Below are 18,792 nucleotides of genomic sequence, written 5' to 3' on the forward strand. Positions count from 1 at the left end.
GTATGTCGGGTGTTTGGAGTAAAGAGGGTAAGAGGAGTTGGGTGGATGCAAAGAAGGTGGATTACAGTAGATGCACAGAGCTAGAGACACTAGCCATGGCCACATTAATAAGTCATCATTTGCACTTTTTAGTCTGTATAAAAAAAGGAAATATACTTAGAGAACATACTTTATGAAATACAATTACAGTTGCACACATACGTTGAATATTTTGACCCTCATAAGTAGTACATTGTATGCACTATCTTTCATACAACATTTGTGCCTAATACACTGTTGCTGTCTTCACATATAATAATCATTGGTTTGTAATGAAAAAACCCATACAAGATAATGAGAGTTACATGTGAATGACCACCATTCCCCATTGAAGAGGCTTCCTGGAATGAAGACTTGTCCAGACTAGGTAGGGGTATAGAGGGTGTGGAAAAGTTATATCAATAAGGGAAAACACGGTAGGGGGTACAATGAGGGTAGAAAACGTGTCAGTAGAATGAGTGGGTGGGGGTACTCGGGGTTAGATAAACTGGGTATAGATAAACAGGGGGGAGTATGGTGGGTGGCTGCAGTGGAGAGGGTGGGATATGTTGAGAAAAGGTAGAGGTAGAGAAGGTGGGATGCAATACATGCACACAGGTAGAATCACTGCCCATGGCCACAGTACTATGTCCACAATGATCATGTCACAATTTGCACTGTTATGACTTGGCCCTGAACTGTTCCATCACATGGCTTGGGCACATGTGTCCTTATCAATCATCTACTACGTGTCCACTGCAATGATGATAATAATACATACAAGAAGACCCATGAGGATGCATGGCCATCGTTCATTACATCGGAGAGTACCTGCACCTCCTCCATCACCACCTCCATCCACCATCACAACACCTCCAACCAACATCAAAGCCACATCTTCTCCCTGTGGTACCTCATATACACCTGCTGCCATTCTACCTGCACCCAATGTTTCAGTGATGAAAATTGTATGCACTACATGCCATGATTGCATCGTCCCAGCCATGGCCACAGTAATAGGAAAATATAATTAGACAACATACTTTATGAAAAACTATTATTTACAGTTGTAGACATATCATAATTCCCCAAAGCTATGTTTGAACCTTTTTTAAAAGGTTCTAATTTTATATTGAAAAATAACCTGCACAGAAAAAGGAAAATGGTTGAATATGAATGCTGTTCTTTCAAAATTGTATTTTTTAGCACCATTTAATTGAAAGTTATTTAGCATGAGTGAATTATGAGCACCACCATTTGTACCTTTTTTACAAATAAGTATGAAGCAATTACAAAATATTTCTAAAATACTGGTTAGTGGAACTTGGCGTGAGCAGGCATACTACCTTGGCACTACATGTAATCTGGTAGCAGTGCTTATAAAATAGGTTGCTTGATATTTAGGGAAATATGCTACATTTTAGGGATAGCTATTTAATAGCATTTCAGTAAAACACTGATGATGCATAGGTGTGGAGAGTGGGTCCCAAGAGATGGTCCCAAGAATGCCCCTCCTCACCACCAGATTCATGATACGACAAAGAACCAGAAACGCTTGCAGTCACCCATCCTATTTCAACGAATCCCGAGTGCACCAATGATTGACAAGTATACAGAAAGGAATCCTCTCAGCCAGCCCTACAGACCGAATCCAATACACGTCTTCACCGGTATAGGAGAAGAAACAGAGATCCTGGACAGAAACACATACATGGACAGTCTCGACTAAGCACCAAGAAGCCACAATGCTGATGTCACTAGTGAAACCACAACGAAGCAGCGTTAGGCATGAAGCATATTTGCAGTCCTGACCCGCTTTTATTATGTTCTCATTAGTCAAATGCAGTAATGCAGAAGAGCAGGGCACAAGAGATCATGAACAAGCTTCCAGATGCTTAACGTGAACAACCCCATGGGATTACAGTGATATATATGGAACCTGACAGGACCATGTGTGACTAACGTATAGAGCAATTAGAATAACATGAACATGTAGAATGTATATTATACGTCTAAGAAGCGTCCAGAGCGGGTCCCGCAAGGGGGCCTCGTAATGAGGCGGTACAGGGTTAACAGCATGGCACCTTTACCAGCACCGTTAACCCCTTACTGCCTCACTTGTAATGAGGCCCATAGTCTGTGACCTGGTAGGTATTTGGGACTTTTTTTTATTTTGGCTATGTGTTTTCAGGCTTTTGTATATGTGAGACGCCTCTGAAAATGGCAGCAATGGCTCACTCCCCTTCTCAGTCACTGACTGTTGAAGAGGTGGTAGTTGCCCCTGCTGCTGAGTCCCTTAAGTCGAGAAACCCACTACCGCACAAAGAGGCTTACACGATTTTCGCAAAAAACTCAAAAAATCAAAATCATCCGTCTAAGGTAAACTCAAAAATCAAAAGCCCAAGGGAGTGGTTTTGAGTGGGCAAACAAGACCATTTTTTAAATCCCTGACAAAACCAGTGAGATGTTCAGTGGTAGTCTCAAATGCTACCTCAAAAAAATAGCACAAGAAAGACAAAGAATGGCAAAAAATTGAGTGAACGCCTCTCAAGTGGTTCTAGAGCACGCTCCTCTGGATGAGATGGTGCAAATTGCGGAGGAGCTTGAGAATGGTCCAAGGAATGTGCCGGAACAGATTCAAGTTGTATCGGCACCTGGGACTAACCAAATGAATGGAAATGATATACCCGAATTAACAGTTAACAGACAGGAACTCAGGAAAGCAGTGGATGAGTATATGAGTCAATTTCACTCACCTCCGACTTTGCTCCATCCGTTAACACAGCTGTCTACTGCTATGGTGAAATAGCCAGGATCGAAGCAGGAGAGAAATGTAAATGTTGAGAGACCTCAAACCAAACAAGTAGCAAAGCTTATAAAGAATAAATCTCCTGAAATACCATTGACTCCTGATTCCCAGGTCAATCTGCAAAATAACATCTTAGGTACAATTAAAGATTGCCTAGTAGCTCTAACCTCAGAACAGAAGACTCTCAAATCGTCCATGAAATCAATTATTAGTGGTCAAGTTGACTCTGTAAATGCTCTTGATGGAAGAGTGAACTCCAAGAGTGTTTTGTTTAAATCCCCAGTGGAGGGAAAGAATTGTTGTGCGCACACAGAAATATCTAGTAAGCAAAAAGGCCACTCTTCAAAAGTGACCTCTAAGAATACAAAGCCTCCGCAGCTGTACTAATTATTCCTTAGCTGTCGTGGTGAATCCTTTCCAACGTACACCATGAACAGAATGAGCATTATGCAAATATTTTCAAATATTCCAATTTTGGAAGATATTTCTACTGGTGATATTGTAAAAGTAGAGTTTCCTGATGACAATGATCCAACTGTCTCCTGTCTGTGGATAGGATCTCGTATTATTTTTAACATTATTTGGTCTGCAAGATCTGCTCTGTATGACTTGGGTTTCAATATATTTCCAACCACAATAGAGAACTCGCCTGTTGAGGTTGCTCATCAATCTGCCAAACAAACCAATAATGGTGATCGCACCTTAGCCCAGGGATGCTGCTGTGGGAAAACTTAACTAGGAGTCGGTGAACCTTGTGTCCGGACTCACAAAGTAGTAATTGTGAGCTAGAATACTAGGGGTCACATGCACCTATTAAAAAATTTCAATTGCTGCTTAAAAGATTGTGATCTAGTGCTTCTGCAGGAAACTTGGTTAACCGTCTCATTATCGTGGGACAATCATTATGTCCATTTAATCCCGGCGATAAAGGGTCAAAAAGGTAGACCAATGTCTGGCCTGGCAACTATCTCTAATATCCTCACAACAAGCAATGTAACAGACGGGCCTAATCCGAATTCCTTTTTACAATGTTCCACAATAATGATCCAAAAACTAAAATACATAATTATTAATATATACTGGAACCCAATGGCGATCTTAACTTCCACCTTTTCTAATGATCTCAATGCACTTATGGAAGGTATTATTACAACCTCGGATATTGCACATGTTATACTAACCGGTGATCTGAATATTCATCTACTAGCTCCGGCAAAAAAAGGAACCTCGATCGGGTCTCTCTGTGGCTTGAGTTTGTTAAAACATGGGATCTAATTATGCTAAATGGAGCTGTGGAGACTGATAACCCTTCTTCCCATACTTGGACATGTGGAGCCCAAAAAGCTATTATTGACTGTATGTATGTAGATAGAAGATTATTTGCTAAAATTTCCGAGTTTAGGGTAATTCCAACTACATCAAGTGATCATTTGATGCTGAGGGTTGAGATCTTGATTCACTCTAGGATAAACCTCGATCTCACCAACAGCAATTGAACAATTTGATCATAAATCCCCAACAGAACAGATTACAATGGTCAAGTGTTGCGTTGGAAGCTTTTGCGTGTAGCTTAACAGGGGACAATCAACGTTTGATGAAAGGTCTTGACTCATCTGATTATCATGATAGAATGCACCTTTTTGCATCTTCCTCCACATCAGGTGCTAAGAAAGGCAATAAGCCCTGCACCCATGTATTTGACCAATCTGTCAGATTGAGGAAGACGCAATATCGGCAAGAAAAAAGGCAGATATTATCCTTACCGGTGCAATGTTGTGAACTATCTTTACGCAAATTGAAGACAAACTATAGAAACTGGACACGAGAGCATAGAGCAACAATGTACCAAAATGATGGCGAAAGATGGTTACAGGTAATTAAGACTAAAACACTTCGCAGATCTGGAAGTTGACAAATGATGGCTCACCCTGTTCCCAATTAACATCTCAACTTAATGGTGTGACGGAAAATAGGTGGGTTAGTTACTTCACTAACATCTATGACCTCACAAATAACACAATCTCTCATTCTGATTTGGATTTTGCTTATACTTCCTTTCATATCAAATTTGATCGAGAAGATGTGTTATTCTATATAAACAAGGCAAGCTCTTCAAGAGCTCCAGGCACGACGGTGAAAGGATCCTCAGACGCTGTGGGTAAGTTTGGTTCTTTATTAGCGGAGCTCCCCAGAGCCCAACATCACTGCTCAGGCCGATCTCCAACCGTCACTCTACACTGGTCACGCGGCTCCTATCCCCGTAACATGAGTCCGCGAGACCAGCGCGTGAGCAACGTTCCAAACCACAGCTCTACACATCTTTCCCCTTATACATACATAATAATAATAATAATAATAATAATCACAACATATATAATAATAATAATAATAACTGATTCTACTAAAACCTAAAGTATTCTATTACTTTACACTTAACCAAAACCTTCTTATTATAGAAATATGCATACATACCTAATCCTAAACCTAAATTAGAACATTCAAATATAGATTTCTTCTCTGTAGAATTATCAAGTTTCTGTTTCAAAATCTCTCATCCACACAGGCTTTGACCTATGCCTATGTAAACTATCTTCATTCACTCTTGCCTCTGTATCCTTCTTTCCCATTTCCTCTTCCATCATTCTCCCTTTCACTTCCTCTTCACTTACTCTTTTTTCCACATTCTCTCTACTTTCCTTCACTGTATCTTCGCTCTCCGTCCTTGCTCTTGCCAACCTTCCTTTTGACCAAACTTCACCTCCCTCCAAGACCACCACATTGCTTTTAACCGCACATATCTTTTTAGGACCTAAAAACTTACTTTCTACACACTTATTCACCAACCTGGGATTTTTAACATACACCATCTCCCCAACCTTCCACTCTTGTTCTTTTACTCTCATCCTGTCATCAAACAGTTCCTTGTTCCTTTCCTGATTCAATTTAATTAATCTCATTATTTGATCACGATCCACACTGACCACCTTGGCCATCCCCAGCCATCCTGGACACAGTCTCGTACCCGGTTCCCTACCTTTAATTGACACAAATGGAGATACACCAGTTACTGAGTGTGGCGTAGTGACATAACTCCATGTTAACATCTTCAACACCTCCCTCCATGGTTGTTTAGACTTCATTGCCAATTGTAGGCCCCCTTTTAGATACCTATTGATTCTTTCCACAAGACCATTCGCCTTGGGATTATACAGTGCAGTCCTTGTGTGTTTTATGCTGTAACCCGCCAGAAAGCTCTTCATTGCCGCAGACACAAACTGTACCCCATTATCGGACACAATTTCCTCTGGCACCCCTTCCTTAAGAAATACTTTTTCCAAGAAACCAATCAACTCCTTAGTCGTCACCTCCTTCACTACTTCCCATTCGAACCATTTAGAATGGAAGTCTACTACCACCAATATAAATTTATATCCTTCTCCCAGGCCCATCACTGGGCCCATAATGTCCACTGCCAATTTGTTCCAAGGTTGATCTGGTACCACATTAGGTATTAATGGGGCCTCTCTTACCACTCTGCACTTGTCACTAGTTTGACAACTCCAACAATCCTTAACATAACTTTCAGCACTTTTGTCAATTCCCGGCCACCAATAGTTTTGCCTCAACTTCCTTTTCATGGCAGCTTCCCCTGGATGACCTTGATGTGCCAATTTCATCAATACCAATCTAATGGCTTGAGGGGGAACCAAACACCTACCCCTCCTCAACCTGCCTTCACACAAATTCAATTCCTCTCTTACCTCCCACCATGTATTGAATTTATTTTCCAGCACCTTTTTTTCAGGCCACCCTTTCACTGTCCATTCCTTTATACGTTTGAGGTCCTCATCTGACTCTTCTTCACGTGTCCACTCTTCTCTACTGACCGCACATTGTATTTCCGCCACCACCGACTCCTCTTCTACCTCTTTCTCTTCTGCCCTGTCACTTTCCCTTGGTAACCTGGACAGGCAGTCCGCCACCACATTTCGCTTCCCCGGTAAGTAGCTCACATCAAAGTTAAAACTCTGAAATCCTAAGCCCCACCTGCTTATTCTTGGAGAACCCAACGCCCACCTTCCACTTTCAAAAAGCTGCACCATGGGTTTGTGGTCCGACCTAACCACGAATCTTCTTCCCCACAAGAAATACCTAAAATGATTTACCGCCCAGAACATAGCTAAAGTTTCCCTTTCAATGACAGAATATTTGCACTCCGCCCCTCTTAGCATCCTAGACGCAAATGCAATAACTCTTTCTGTATTATCTTTGTCATAATGCACCAACGTTGCCCCCAATCCCAACATACTAGCATCCACCACCAACACACTTCTATCCTTAGGGTCAAATCTTCCTATAGATGGTGCTTCACTCACTGCTTTCTTAATACACTCAAATGCCTCCTCACATTCTTTTGACCACTCAAATCTCACACCTTTCTTAAGTAACACTCTTAGAGGAATTGATACTTTGGCAAATTCCTTCACAAATCTGTGATAATACTCGGCCAACCCTAAAAACGATTTGGCCTGTTCTTTATCCCTTGGCACCGGTGCATCCCTCAAAGCTTCCACTAGATTCTTCTTTGGTCTCACTCCCTGCTCATCAATTTCATGTCCTAGATACTCCACACTTTTCACTGATATCTTACATTTACTCCTTTTCACCATCAGCCCCGCCTCCCCCAATCTGTTCAACACCTGTTTCAACACTTCATCATGTTCTTTAGGGGAACTAGCATATATCAACACATCATCTTGGAACACAATAATGTTTTTCACTCCATCCAGTACTGTCTCCATCACCCTTTGAAATACCGCCGCCGCCGAAGCGAGTCCAAATGGCATCCTACAGTACTTATATTTTCCAAATATCGTTATAAATGCTGTTAAATGTTGACACTCTTCCGTCAATGGAATTTGATGATACGCCTGAGAAAGATCAATTACTGAAAATACTTTGGCATTGTTCAACACCGATAACTTATCACCAATTATCGGTAAAGGATGTCTATCCACCAGGATGCTCCTGTTAAGATCTCTCAAGTCTACACAAAGTCTGATGTCTCCACTCGCCTTTGCAGCTACCACCACCGGTGACAACCATTCCAAGCTTTCACTTCTTTCTATTATTCCTCTTTGAAGCAATGACTCCACCTCCACCTTCAGTTTCTCACTTAATTCATGGGGTACTGGCCTCACCTTATGCACCCTTGGACTTGCGCCCGCCTTCAACCGAATTTGGTGCTCAAACCCTTTCAACATACCCAACTCATCCTTAAATACCATGGGATACTCCTTTTCCCACTTGTCCTTTACTTCCGCCACATCAATCGGTCTCTCTGCATTCGCTTGGATCCTGATCCCTAATTTCCATTGCTCACTCCACCCTAGGAGTGTTGATCCTTCTTGTGTCACATATACTTCTGCTTCACAGCTTCTACCCTTATACTTTATGAAGGCCTGAAACATCCCTACCATATCAATCTTCACGTTTCCATATGCATAAGGTTCAATGTTATGTTCTTTCAACAATTTCACATCTCCCTGCATGCAACTTATAAAAGTTGCCCTTGACATTAATGTCCACGGTGAACAACTGTCCACCTTCATGGTCACCACTTTTCCATTGACCATGATTACATCTGTGGGTGCACCTCCTTGGCTTGACACCTCAGAAATTTCTAACACATGCTTTGTCCGGTTGCATAGTTCCGACTCTTGTTCTTCTATTTGTTCTGGCCCCTTTCCTCCCACATCAATGTTCTGCACTACACCTGACTCCCGACACACTCTCGCAAAATGGCCTCTCTTCTTGCATTTCAAACACGTTATATTCTTGGCAGGACAAAACATACTTGTGGAAATGTGGCGGTTACTTCCACACTTGTAACATCTTATTTCCTTGTTTGTAACAATCTTACGGAAATTCTTTACTGCAGCCACTTCTCCTTCTCGTTTGTCTCCCTTCATGGTGGACATATACTTATGAGTTTGTTCCATACTTCTCGCTATTTCAATGGCTGATTCCAGTGATGCATCCTTTGATAATAGCCTTTCCTGTATTTTCACATTATTTGTGCATCTAACCAATTGGTCTCTTATAAGGGAGTCTGTGAGTAAACCAAATTCACATGTGTGGCTCAACGACCTTAGTGCCGCAATAAAATTCTCCACGGGTTCCTGTGGATCTTGTACCCTCTGAAAGAACCTATGTCTTTCAAACGTTACGTTCTTCTTGGCTTCAAAATGGAGTTCTAACTTTTTCTCAGCCATTGAGTATTGGTCCATTTCACCTTGGCCTTGCTGCACAAGATTAGGCAATCCATCATAAACACTCCTGCCCTCTGTTCCTAAATTATGGAGCAGGATAGCCTCTTTTCTCGCCGCTGCAAACTTATCACCCCCTATTGCAATCAGGTACGTGTCGAACAATTTCTTCCACCTGTCCCATCTTATTGGCGGAGTTCCGGGGTCTGACAGAAATGGGGGTGGCGGTGACATACTAGCCGCAGCCATAATTGTGTATTATATTTGAATATATTCCACCTGGCTCTATATGCGCAGTTGCACAATGGCTGTATTCTTATTTCCCCAATATTTTCTTCACTTCAGACTAATTATAGTCACTACATATATTTCTGTTTGTCTATGTATTATGTAACTCCTCTCTGTACCTTATCCAAGTCTTCCACAAGTGTTCTCTGTGTACCTTACAGTCTTGAGCCTGACACCAGCTCTTATGCAGCTTCCATCATGGGGCGTCACTTCACTTCCTTGTTAAGGACAAAATTCCCGCAAATATCACTGTCTCCTTATGAATTGACTCCCTTAGAATCAGTCCCTTTTTTTTTTCTTATGCTTATTTGATTTACACTTTTCAAAAGTTCCACCAGGTGGCACTGTATTTATATTTGCCTCCTCTTCTTCCTGTTGTCCCCAGCCCCCTCTCCCCCTCCTTCCTCCTCCTCACCTCTTGTCTTCTGGGGACTGGGAACCTCAGTACCAAGCAGTTTCTACTGGTGAGGTGGTTAGGATGAAGAGTTCTGCTTCTCCTCCGCTGCAGAGGCCGTCTCCACTGCAGCTCCTATGACGCTGCTGAGACAGCCCTTCTGCAGCCGCCGCGGAGACCGTCTCCCCGCAGCGCCACCCTCTGCTGCTGAGACCGCTTCCTTGCAGCCTCCCCCACTCCTCTCTCTGCTACGCGATCATCCGTAGTCACAGGATTTATCTTTAATGCAGTTCCGACACTGACGTCTGTGTCACTGAACCACTCCAGCAGCTCCGTGGCGAGCTCCGCTCCCGCTCCTCGTTGCCATTTGAAAGGATCCTCAGACACCGTGGGTAAGTTTGGTTCTTTATTAGCGGAGCTCCCCAGAGCCCAACATCACTGCTCAGGCCGATCTCCAACCGTCACTCTACACTGGTCACGCGGCTCCTACCCCCGTAACATGAGTCCGCGAGACCAGCGCGTGAGCAACGTTCCAAACCACAGCTCTACAGACGGTTTGTCAAATTTTGTTTTAAAACAGAATCCATTGTTATGGGCATCTATTCTATATGCAGTCTTTCAAGCCATACAAATTAAACAAACAGTTCCGCCATCTTGGTGCAAGGCCATAACCGTGCCAATTTATAAGAAAGGTGATCGCACGGACCCTGCAAGATTTCCCTCCTTGATGCCCCTGGCAAGATCTTTAGTAGAATTGTCTTGAGAGATCTTAACATCTGGGCGTCAGAAGAAAATCGCTGTGATCCATTCCAAACTGGATTTGTTGCAGGTCTAGGCACTAGTGTTAATATAACGACCCTTAATGCAATCAAAGAGTCCTACGCAACGAAGAACCAACACCTTTATTTAGCTTATGTTGATTTTCGAGTTGCATTTGACTCTGTAGATCATCGTTTATTATTTGAATAACTGATAAGATTTGGCTGTCCTCCCTCACTCGTGTCAATAATATACTTGCTTCATTCTAATACCTCAATGAAGGTTAAAATGAACTTGGAAGGGTTGCTATCTGAAGTAATCTACACCAAACGCGGCCTGAAACAAGGCTGCATACTTGCTTCCACTCTATTTACTCTGTTTATATTTGATTTGGGCATTGAATTTCTAGAAGTACTAAATGATGCACCAAAACTTGGAAACCAGGCTATTGCATGGCTTCTGTATGCAGATGACCTGGTGCTTATTTTGCAGACGCCGAGTGGCCTGCAGAATATGCTTAATAAGTTGGATCAGTATGTTGCTAAGAATAATAATTTAACTTTAAACTTGGAGAAGACACAAGTAATGGAGCTTGGGAGATCCAAAATAAGACAAAGAATACATTATGAATGGTTTTTGGAAAAGGGAAAGTTGAAACTAGTAAATGAATATAAATATCTGGTTGTCATATTTAGTAATTCCCCTACAAACATACCACAACAAAACAGTCTAAATGGCAAACTGACTACTTTAATATCACAGGCCAAGATTTTGCAATATAAGTATGGCAAATTTTCTTGTAAACATATTCTCATTTTTTACCAGCTAAAGGTAATCCCCATTATCACTTATGGGGCAGAAGCTTGGTTACCTTCAGAGGCCTGCTACTGGAATACATTTGAAGCAAGGTTCTGGAAAAAAGTCTTGATTCTCCCAAACTCTACCCTGACTGTGCTCCTTCGCTTTGAGTTGGGAACTTTATAAATGCACGTTCAAGTATCGTGGAAGAGATGCTGTTTGTTTCGAAAATGTGTAATGGGTCTGGCTAGTAATAATCTGCTCAAAGTTCTGGCAGACTATCTATTGCGATCTAACCATCCATTCCCATCAAAATGGAGAGCGGCTGTTCTTTCAGACATGTCTGAGGCAAACATCTCACTAGACCTTTTACTTAGTAATCCAACTAAAGCCAAAATCAAATTATACCACCTGGATTGGCACTTAACTCAACAGAACTGTCTGAAAATTAAAGATTTTGACATAGCGCTCTTTGGGCATAAAAAATGTCATCACGCTGCTGATTATCTACTAAAATGCCCCTCATACAATCTCAGAAATCAGATTATAAGGTTTCGCCTAAATCTATGGCCAACAAAACAGATCTTGTTGAGAAGAGGCCTTATTAGGGTTGAATCAGCATACTGTCGATTTTGTAAAGATGTAAGAATCAACGAAACAAAGAAACACTTATTAATTGAGTGTGCTGTCCTAAAAATGCAAAGAGAAGATATCATTAGCAAATTAACAAGGTCTCATTATATAAAACGCTCAAATGATGAATTATGGTATGAGCTATTCGCGACTCCTAAGATCGCAGTAAGAATCGCTACTATGCAATTTCTAAACAAAGTATTGTGTGCAATGTGTCCTGGAAAATAACTTGACGTATTGTTGAATTGGATATTTGATCTTATGAAATCTCTTCTCTTTCCTTTTTTTAAAAAATATTTTTAAAAAAGTTGAAATCTGTCGGTAAGCTTGTTCTGACTCCTAACTAATTAAATGATTAGTGAAAGAACCAGGACAATGATACTAGACCACATTTTATTTAAGTCTTTTACCTGCTGTTTCCTAAATTGTTTCCTTGACCACATATGTTGAGTTAAGTAAGAAATGATGTGTTGTTGTATTTTTGTTTTATTGTCTTATTACATAAAAACTTTGTTTTGAAAGGTTAATTAATTAGCCAACCAAAATAAATAAAAAAAAAAAAAGTTGCAGGTAGCGCTCACAAGCCCCCCTGCTTGCACTATCCTATGATTCCAGTTGCAGGTAGCGTTCAGAATCCCCCCTGCTCGCACTATCCCTATGATTTCAGTTGCAGGTAGCGTTCAGAATCCCCCCTGCTCGCACTATCCCTATGATTTCAGTTGCAGGTAGCGCTCTTAGCTAGAGATATTTAAAAACACGCTGCCAGCTCTGGCAAAGCCAGGAAACACCACTACATTGGGACTCCACCCCGGCCAGTACTGCTCCGTCAGACCCCCTCTCAGCAGGGCCACGGGGCGGTACTAATTTCTCTCAGTTCAGCTGTTCTTCACCCATGGGTGCTTCTCTCACTGCACAGAGTGAAGCCTGAAGTTTATTCGAAAAGAAAACGTGATTTTTTGTAGAGGTGCTTTATGGAGCATTTTCATAATATTGCAAGTCAGCGTTCAGAGCCACAAAAGTCCTTTCCTCTCCCATTTATAGGGCAACTTAAAGTGTTGCTTCTTTTCGGTGAAAACCTTTAGATTTAATATGACTGTACGTGACAGGTAAATGGGATGCGTATCATCATCACCGGATGCAGGCACCGGAAATGATGCATGTGCGAGGCATCTATGTTTGCAGCTTGCTCATAAATGACTGGCAGGGGCAGAACGTTGCATTAACCACTATCACCGTTTAGAAAAATAGAAAAAAAAAACTGCAGTCCATTCCTGCACTTTACATGCACTCTTTCAAATGTGCCATGACAAACATTTTCAAACTGCATTAAAATAAAGAAGTGAGGAACGCCACGAAGAGTGGCAGGTGGGCAGCTGTATAGGCTGGGGTTACAAACCCTGAAGTAACATTCGTTGTGTGTCTGACTAGGCAGGACTTCGGCAGGAAATGTCGGATCTGGGAGTGCCGGGGCCACCTCTGGTGGCAGGAATCGCGTCTATTGATGTTTGTTCATACAGCTCCCAGTTCCAAGGTTTTCAAGTGCTCCCCTAGACCAGTAAAATGAATGAAAGAACTTATGTGGGCGAGGAGGGATTCTGCTGGGGCCTAAATGAGGATCTGCTGGTGGGGTGGAGATATGCTAAAGACCACACAAAGGGCTTCTAGTGGCTATGTGAGGGTGTCTCAAGAAGTAAAGTTTGGATACAAGCTATACAAAGGTGGCTGCACTAAAAGTTAAATGAGGGTTTAGAAAACCCTCATTTCACAGGGCTAAATGAGAGCGCTGTGAAGGTTAAAAAAGGGAATGCCTGGGACAATATGAGGACATGCACGGCATTCTGTGAGGGTCGCCTAAGGTTTGCAACTTAACCAAGTGATGGGTGGAAAACTCTGTAATTAATCATAACCAATGGCAATTGTTATGGAGAGACTTTGAGTTAATAGTTGCAAGCCTGCTGTGCCTTTCAAAGAAGGAAAAACATAAGGAAATCAGTATTGGTCCCACCCTAAAAAAGGCAATCCATCCCAAACTACTAAACCACATCCAGGTTCTAATCAGCACATGGGCCAGCAGTTTGAGGTGCGACGGCTTCTATTGGGGGAAGTATCAAGACCAATTTGCACATGGAAGGTCCTGCTCTGTAACGGCACATACAAGTTAAAACACAATGGAATTTCCAGTGGTTATCATTATTTCACAAATTTCTATCCATCTGTTTTTGGTATTTTGGTGTCAGAATTATGGCTCTTTAAGGGAGAGTTGTGGGTATGCATTGACCATGAATAGAACCCTCTCTTACCTTGACTTGTGAACCAAGTTGCACCACACAGATGAGGCATAAAATGGCTGAAACATGTCTGTGATCGCTTGCAATTCACATCAAAGGGGACTTTGCCTCGCTATTCAGGGTAGTCACAATGGTGTAATGCAAGTTACCCCGATCAATTACCCATGGTTATGAGCCTTTCATATCTTTTCAGTGTGTATAGTAATGAGAGAGTGTATGAGGATGTGCTGAAGTGATCTGTGGTGATTTGCTAGAAGCTAAATGGAGATGACAAGGATGTAACACGACTAGGGTGCAATCTGGTCTAAGACCGGCCCTACCCCTTTCTCCTGCTCCAATATCAATCCCAGCTGCTCAGCTACCCCTGTCTCCTTACATATGTCTAACACCATGGGTATATCCCATTCCTTCCCAACTCGTTGTGTGCATTGTAAATTCCATACAGATTATTCCTGACAATATGGGACCCAGCCATTCCCTACCTACATTTGATCGGGCTATAAATGCACACGTGCATTTTACAACTCCTCTCACTACCTCTCACTACCTCTCAACTCTGATTACAGTCGTCAAAGGGGCGTTCATCCTCACAGCACTTCAAGGCCATACCAATGGCAATTGGTGTGTGTTAGGTCAAGATTTGGGATAGTGCCCTTAGGGAGCACGACAACAACCTTAGCCTCCTGGCAATAGGACCCAACCTTTGGTATACGTCTGAACTACACAGGTTAGTCGTGTGGTAGAGCAGCCAGGCTTATCTCAAGAGGGGTCAATGTGAGCAATAGAGTGGCTACACAAAGATTCACAGTGACAAGTATTCAAATAAACACTTAAACTCAAGGTTTCCTAATAAAACAATTATTTATTTATTTAGCGTTCATTTGTATAAGCCTTCTGTTAGGGAGAATTCTCCAGAATGACTAATTTCCCTTACCTACTGAGTCCCTCAGCAGCTTTTCTGGATTTCTAGCATGGATTTGTTTCACCTGGTAAGAGTGTGATCCTTTTTTCCCACTCTTACATGTGTTTTGCTGTGTGTGTTTAACATTTTCTTGTGTTCATAGACTGTGAAGCCTCACCTAATCCATAGGCATCATCTTTTTACTGTGTGTTACACAGCACCTTCAGTGCAGTGACAAAGGGTTGTCTTTTTAGACTTACCAACTCCGACTCCATTTTCTGGGACTGACTACAGTCTCCCAGAGCATCTAAAGTTGCCATTGACTTTATTAGTCTCTTTTAAAACTCACAGACCCAGTACAAACTATTTTACATAGACTTCTAGAAAGGGTTAATACTTATCCCTTTTTGTCTGTTTCTGTTGGAACATTGTTTTGTTCCCTTTTCATTAAGACTTGGCTGGTGGCAGTGGTAACTACCTATTTTTCCTACCGCAGTTATCTTAAATAGCACTGGTATTGTTTTAGGATATCTTGGTAGCCTCAAACTTAAACCCTATGGACCATATACGTAGTTATACAGTTCTGGCTGGTTTTATTCGCCATTTCTTTTTGTAAAAGTCTTTCTCGTGTTTTACTCTGCGCGCCAAACAAGGTTTGGTTCCTTTGTTCACCGTCCTTTCGCCGGCTTCTGCTCAGAAGCCCACCTTAGGCGCCTGTTTGTCTGAGGGGGATGTGAGGGAGGGGTTTAGGACTCCCTGCATAGGGTCTCCTTGGAGACCCATGTTGCACTCTGATATGATTGGCTGTGGTGACTTTCCCAGCGGGACAGCCACCCTGCTGTTTGATTGACAGCCAGGGTGTGTGAATGGAGGAAAACTGCATAAAAAGCAGGTCTCTGGGGCTGGTAAGGCAAAGTCGCCACTGGACCGAGAGAGCCAACGAGAAGCTGAATGAAGAGGACCTCTACCACGGCTGAACCTCCCGGTGAAGCCCTGCTGCGGGCCTGAATCTTCAAACTTTGATGACAGGGAAAATCTGCAAGGAATCTTCTCCTCTTGAGCTGGTGGGAATAACCAGTTCTCCAAACTGCTCGCCAGGCCTCCCTTCTCTGGTCGAGTTACAGTGAACCGGATAGCCAGGAGAAACGGACCCTGCTTGCGTTTTAAGGAACACACCTTTTATTCATCGCTTTGCTCTGCTGATGGTTTCTTCCCTGGGCAGTGCAGGACCCTCCAGTCTTCCTCCTTCTTGTCAGTCTGACCGTCACTTCAGGAACCATGAGCCTGCAGGACCTGCCAGGAACGTCTGCCTCAGCTACAGCATTATTCTGCTTTAAAGGTACTGTGCTAACCCGGTTGTTTGTTTCGTCCAGCCGCTGTGAAAGTGTGTGAAATCTTTTGCCAATCCGAGGGCTTGTCCTTCTCCATTCTTTGAAGTATATTTTCGTTTGACCAACTTCGTCCTGAACTCTTGACAAAGACTTAACCGTGAACTACTCTGAACTGTGTGATCCTCTGCAAAGACTTTGGTCCATTGACTTGGGGTCAGGCCCCTTTAATTTGATTTCCTCACAGTAGTTCCTTTTTCTAGATTGCCCTGCTTATTTACTTGTTGGTGCTGCTCATTTTCTGTCTTACTTTGTCTTTCCCTCCCTTTTAAATTACTGGAGGGCCATTTTGCTCACACTTCATTTTGAGCCTAACTTGTCCAGAATCTATTGGGTGCGGTGTAGTGTATTAGTAACATGATTTTGTAACTGCTGGATAATAGTGAAATGTTTAATAACTCATGTGCACATAAATGTATATTCTTTTACTCAGAAACCTTGAGTCAGGGTTTGTTTGAATCATAGTAATTGCTGTCCTTTGTGTAACTATTGATACTGCTCACTTTACTCTTGAGATAAGTCTGGCTGCTCAGCCATCGCTACCACTTTACTGTGTAGTAAAGGCTTGTACCAAAGGTGAATTTGTACTGTCACTTGTAGTCCTAATTGTGTGTGGTGTTCCCAAAGGGCACTGCATATAATTCTGCCTAACACCTTGTTTAGAAAGGAGCAATGTAATAGTAACACACAAATACCTCCAAAATACACACTCTTGGTCTCTAAACCAGCAGACACCCATTTGGGATGTCATACAGACTCTTCCTACACCCTCAGGTGACATCAATAGTTAAGACACTGTGGACATTGATAGACTGATTCTCAAGGTCACTGGGCCTAGTAAGATAGTTGTTTTTGTTCTCTCCCCTGTTCCCCTCCCTTTGCCTGGTCGCTCTCTGAAGCACCTGTTTATGAGAGCAATATAAATAAAATATCATATCGTATCATATCATATTACTGTTAGCATTTAGAATTGTACTGAGATGTGTCTAAGAAAAGGTTATTAGAACAAACAAGGCTGATCTCAAATATTTCTTAAGCAGACAGATACTTTTCAACACTCCCCAATGTCAGAGGAGAGAAGAGTCTTTCAGTGGAAATAGCCAGGCCAAAGTCAATAGGCAAAAGTCTATGTAGCTGAAGCACTTCTTGCAGGTAAGAAAAGTCTTTGCACAATGTTTTAGAAGTCTTTAGTGAAGAAGAATCAATATAGTGCCAGACTTGGCTAAAGACTCGGATTTCGGCGCTGGACTGCCCCTGGGCAGGACAAAGGCTGATATGTGGGGACATTTCTTCTCTGTGAAAGGGACAGTGAGCTAAAGACTTGGTAGAGTCTCTCCCAGGAGTTATTCACCCAAGAACAGGTCATCGGGCTGTGTTTGTGCTGGTAGAGAGATTCCCAGACCCCCCCTTTGTTTTGCATAAATTAACATTGGGTTTCACCCTAAGTTTACAGGGCGATCCAGACGTGGACCTCTTGCTCACTGTTCTTAGAGAAGCAATAGTTTTGTCTCACTGATGATGCCCAACAAGGCTGAAACACGTGTATGGGCTTACTGTTGGTACTCTTGTTCAGAGGAGAATTGCCTAGCATTTCGGCGCTAGACTGCCCCTGGGCAGGACAAAGGCTGATATGCGGGGACATTTCTTCTCTATGAAATGGACAATGAGCTAAAGACTTGGTAGAGTCTCTCCCAGGGGTTATTCACCCAAGAACAGGTCATTGGGATGTATTTGTGCTGTTAGAGAGATTCCCAGACCCCCCTTTGTTTTGCATACATTAACTTTGGGTTTCACCCTAAGATAACAGGGCAATCCAGACGTGGACCCCTTGCTCACTGTTCTTAGAGAGGCAACAGTTTCACCTCACTGATGATGCCCAACAAGGCTGAAACACGTGTGTGGGGTTACTGTTGGTACTCTTGTTCAGAGGAGAATTGCCTAGCATTTTGGCGCTGGACTGCCCCTGTAGAGTCTCTCCCAGGGGTTATTTACCCAAGAACACGTCATTGGGCTGTGTTCGTGCTGATAGAGATATTTCCAGACCCTGCTTTGTTTTATACCCTATACATATTCCCCGGAAAATGTACTGTTCTGTAGCCCTCCATCATCCATCTATGTTCCCTACCTTTTCCCTGTCATCATTGATGTCATCATTGTGGTTATGGGGCGCGCAGTTTAGATGGCTTTAACAGAATTTTAGGGGTTTTGTAGCGCTAAGGTCTCATCTAAATGTCCCTGCAACAAATG

The sequence above is a fragment of the Ambystoma mexicanum genome, chromosome 3p (assembly GCF_040938575.1).
Source record: "Ambystoma mexicanum isolate Mex_15411 chromosome 3p, UKY_AmexF1_1, whole genome shotgun sequence".
NCBI lineage: Eukaryota > Metazoa > Chordata > Amphibia > Caudata > Ambystomatidae > Ambystoma > Ambystoma mexicanum.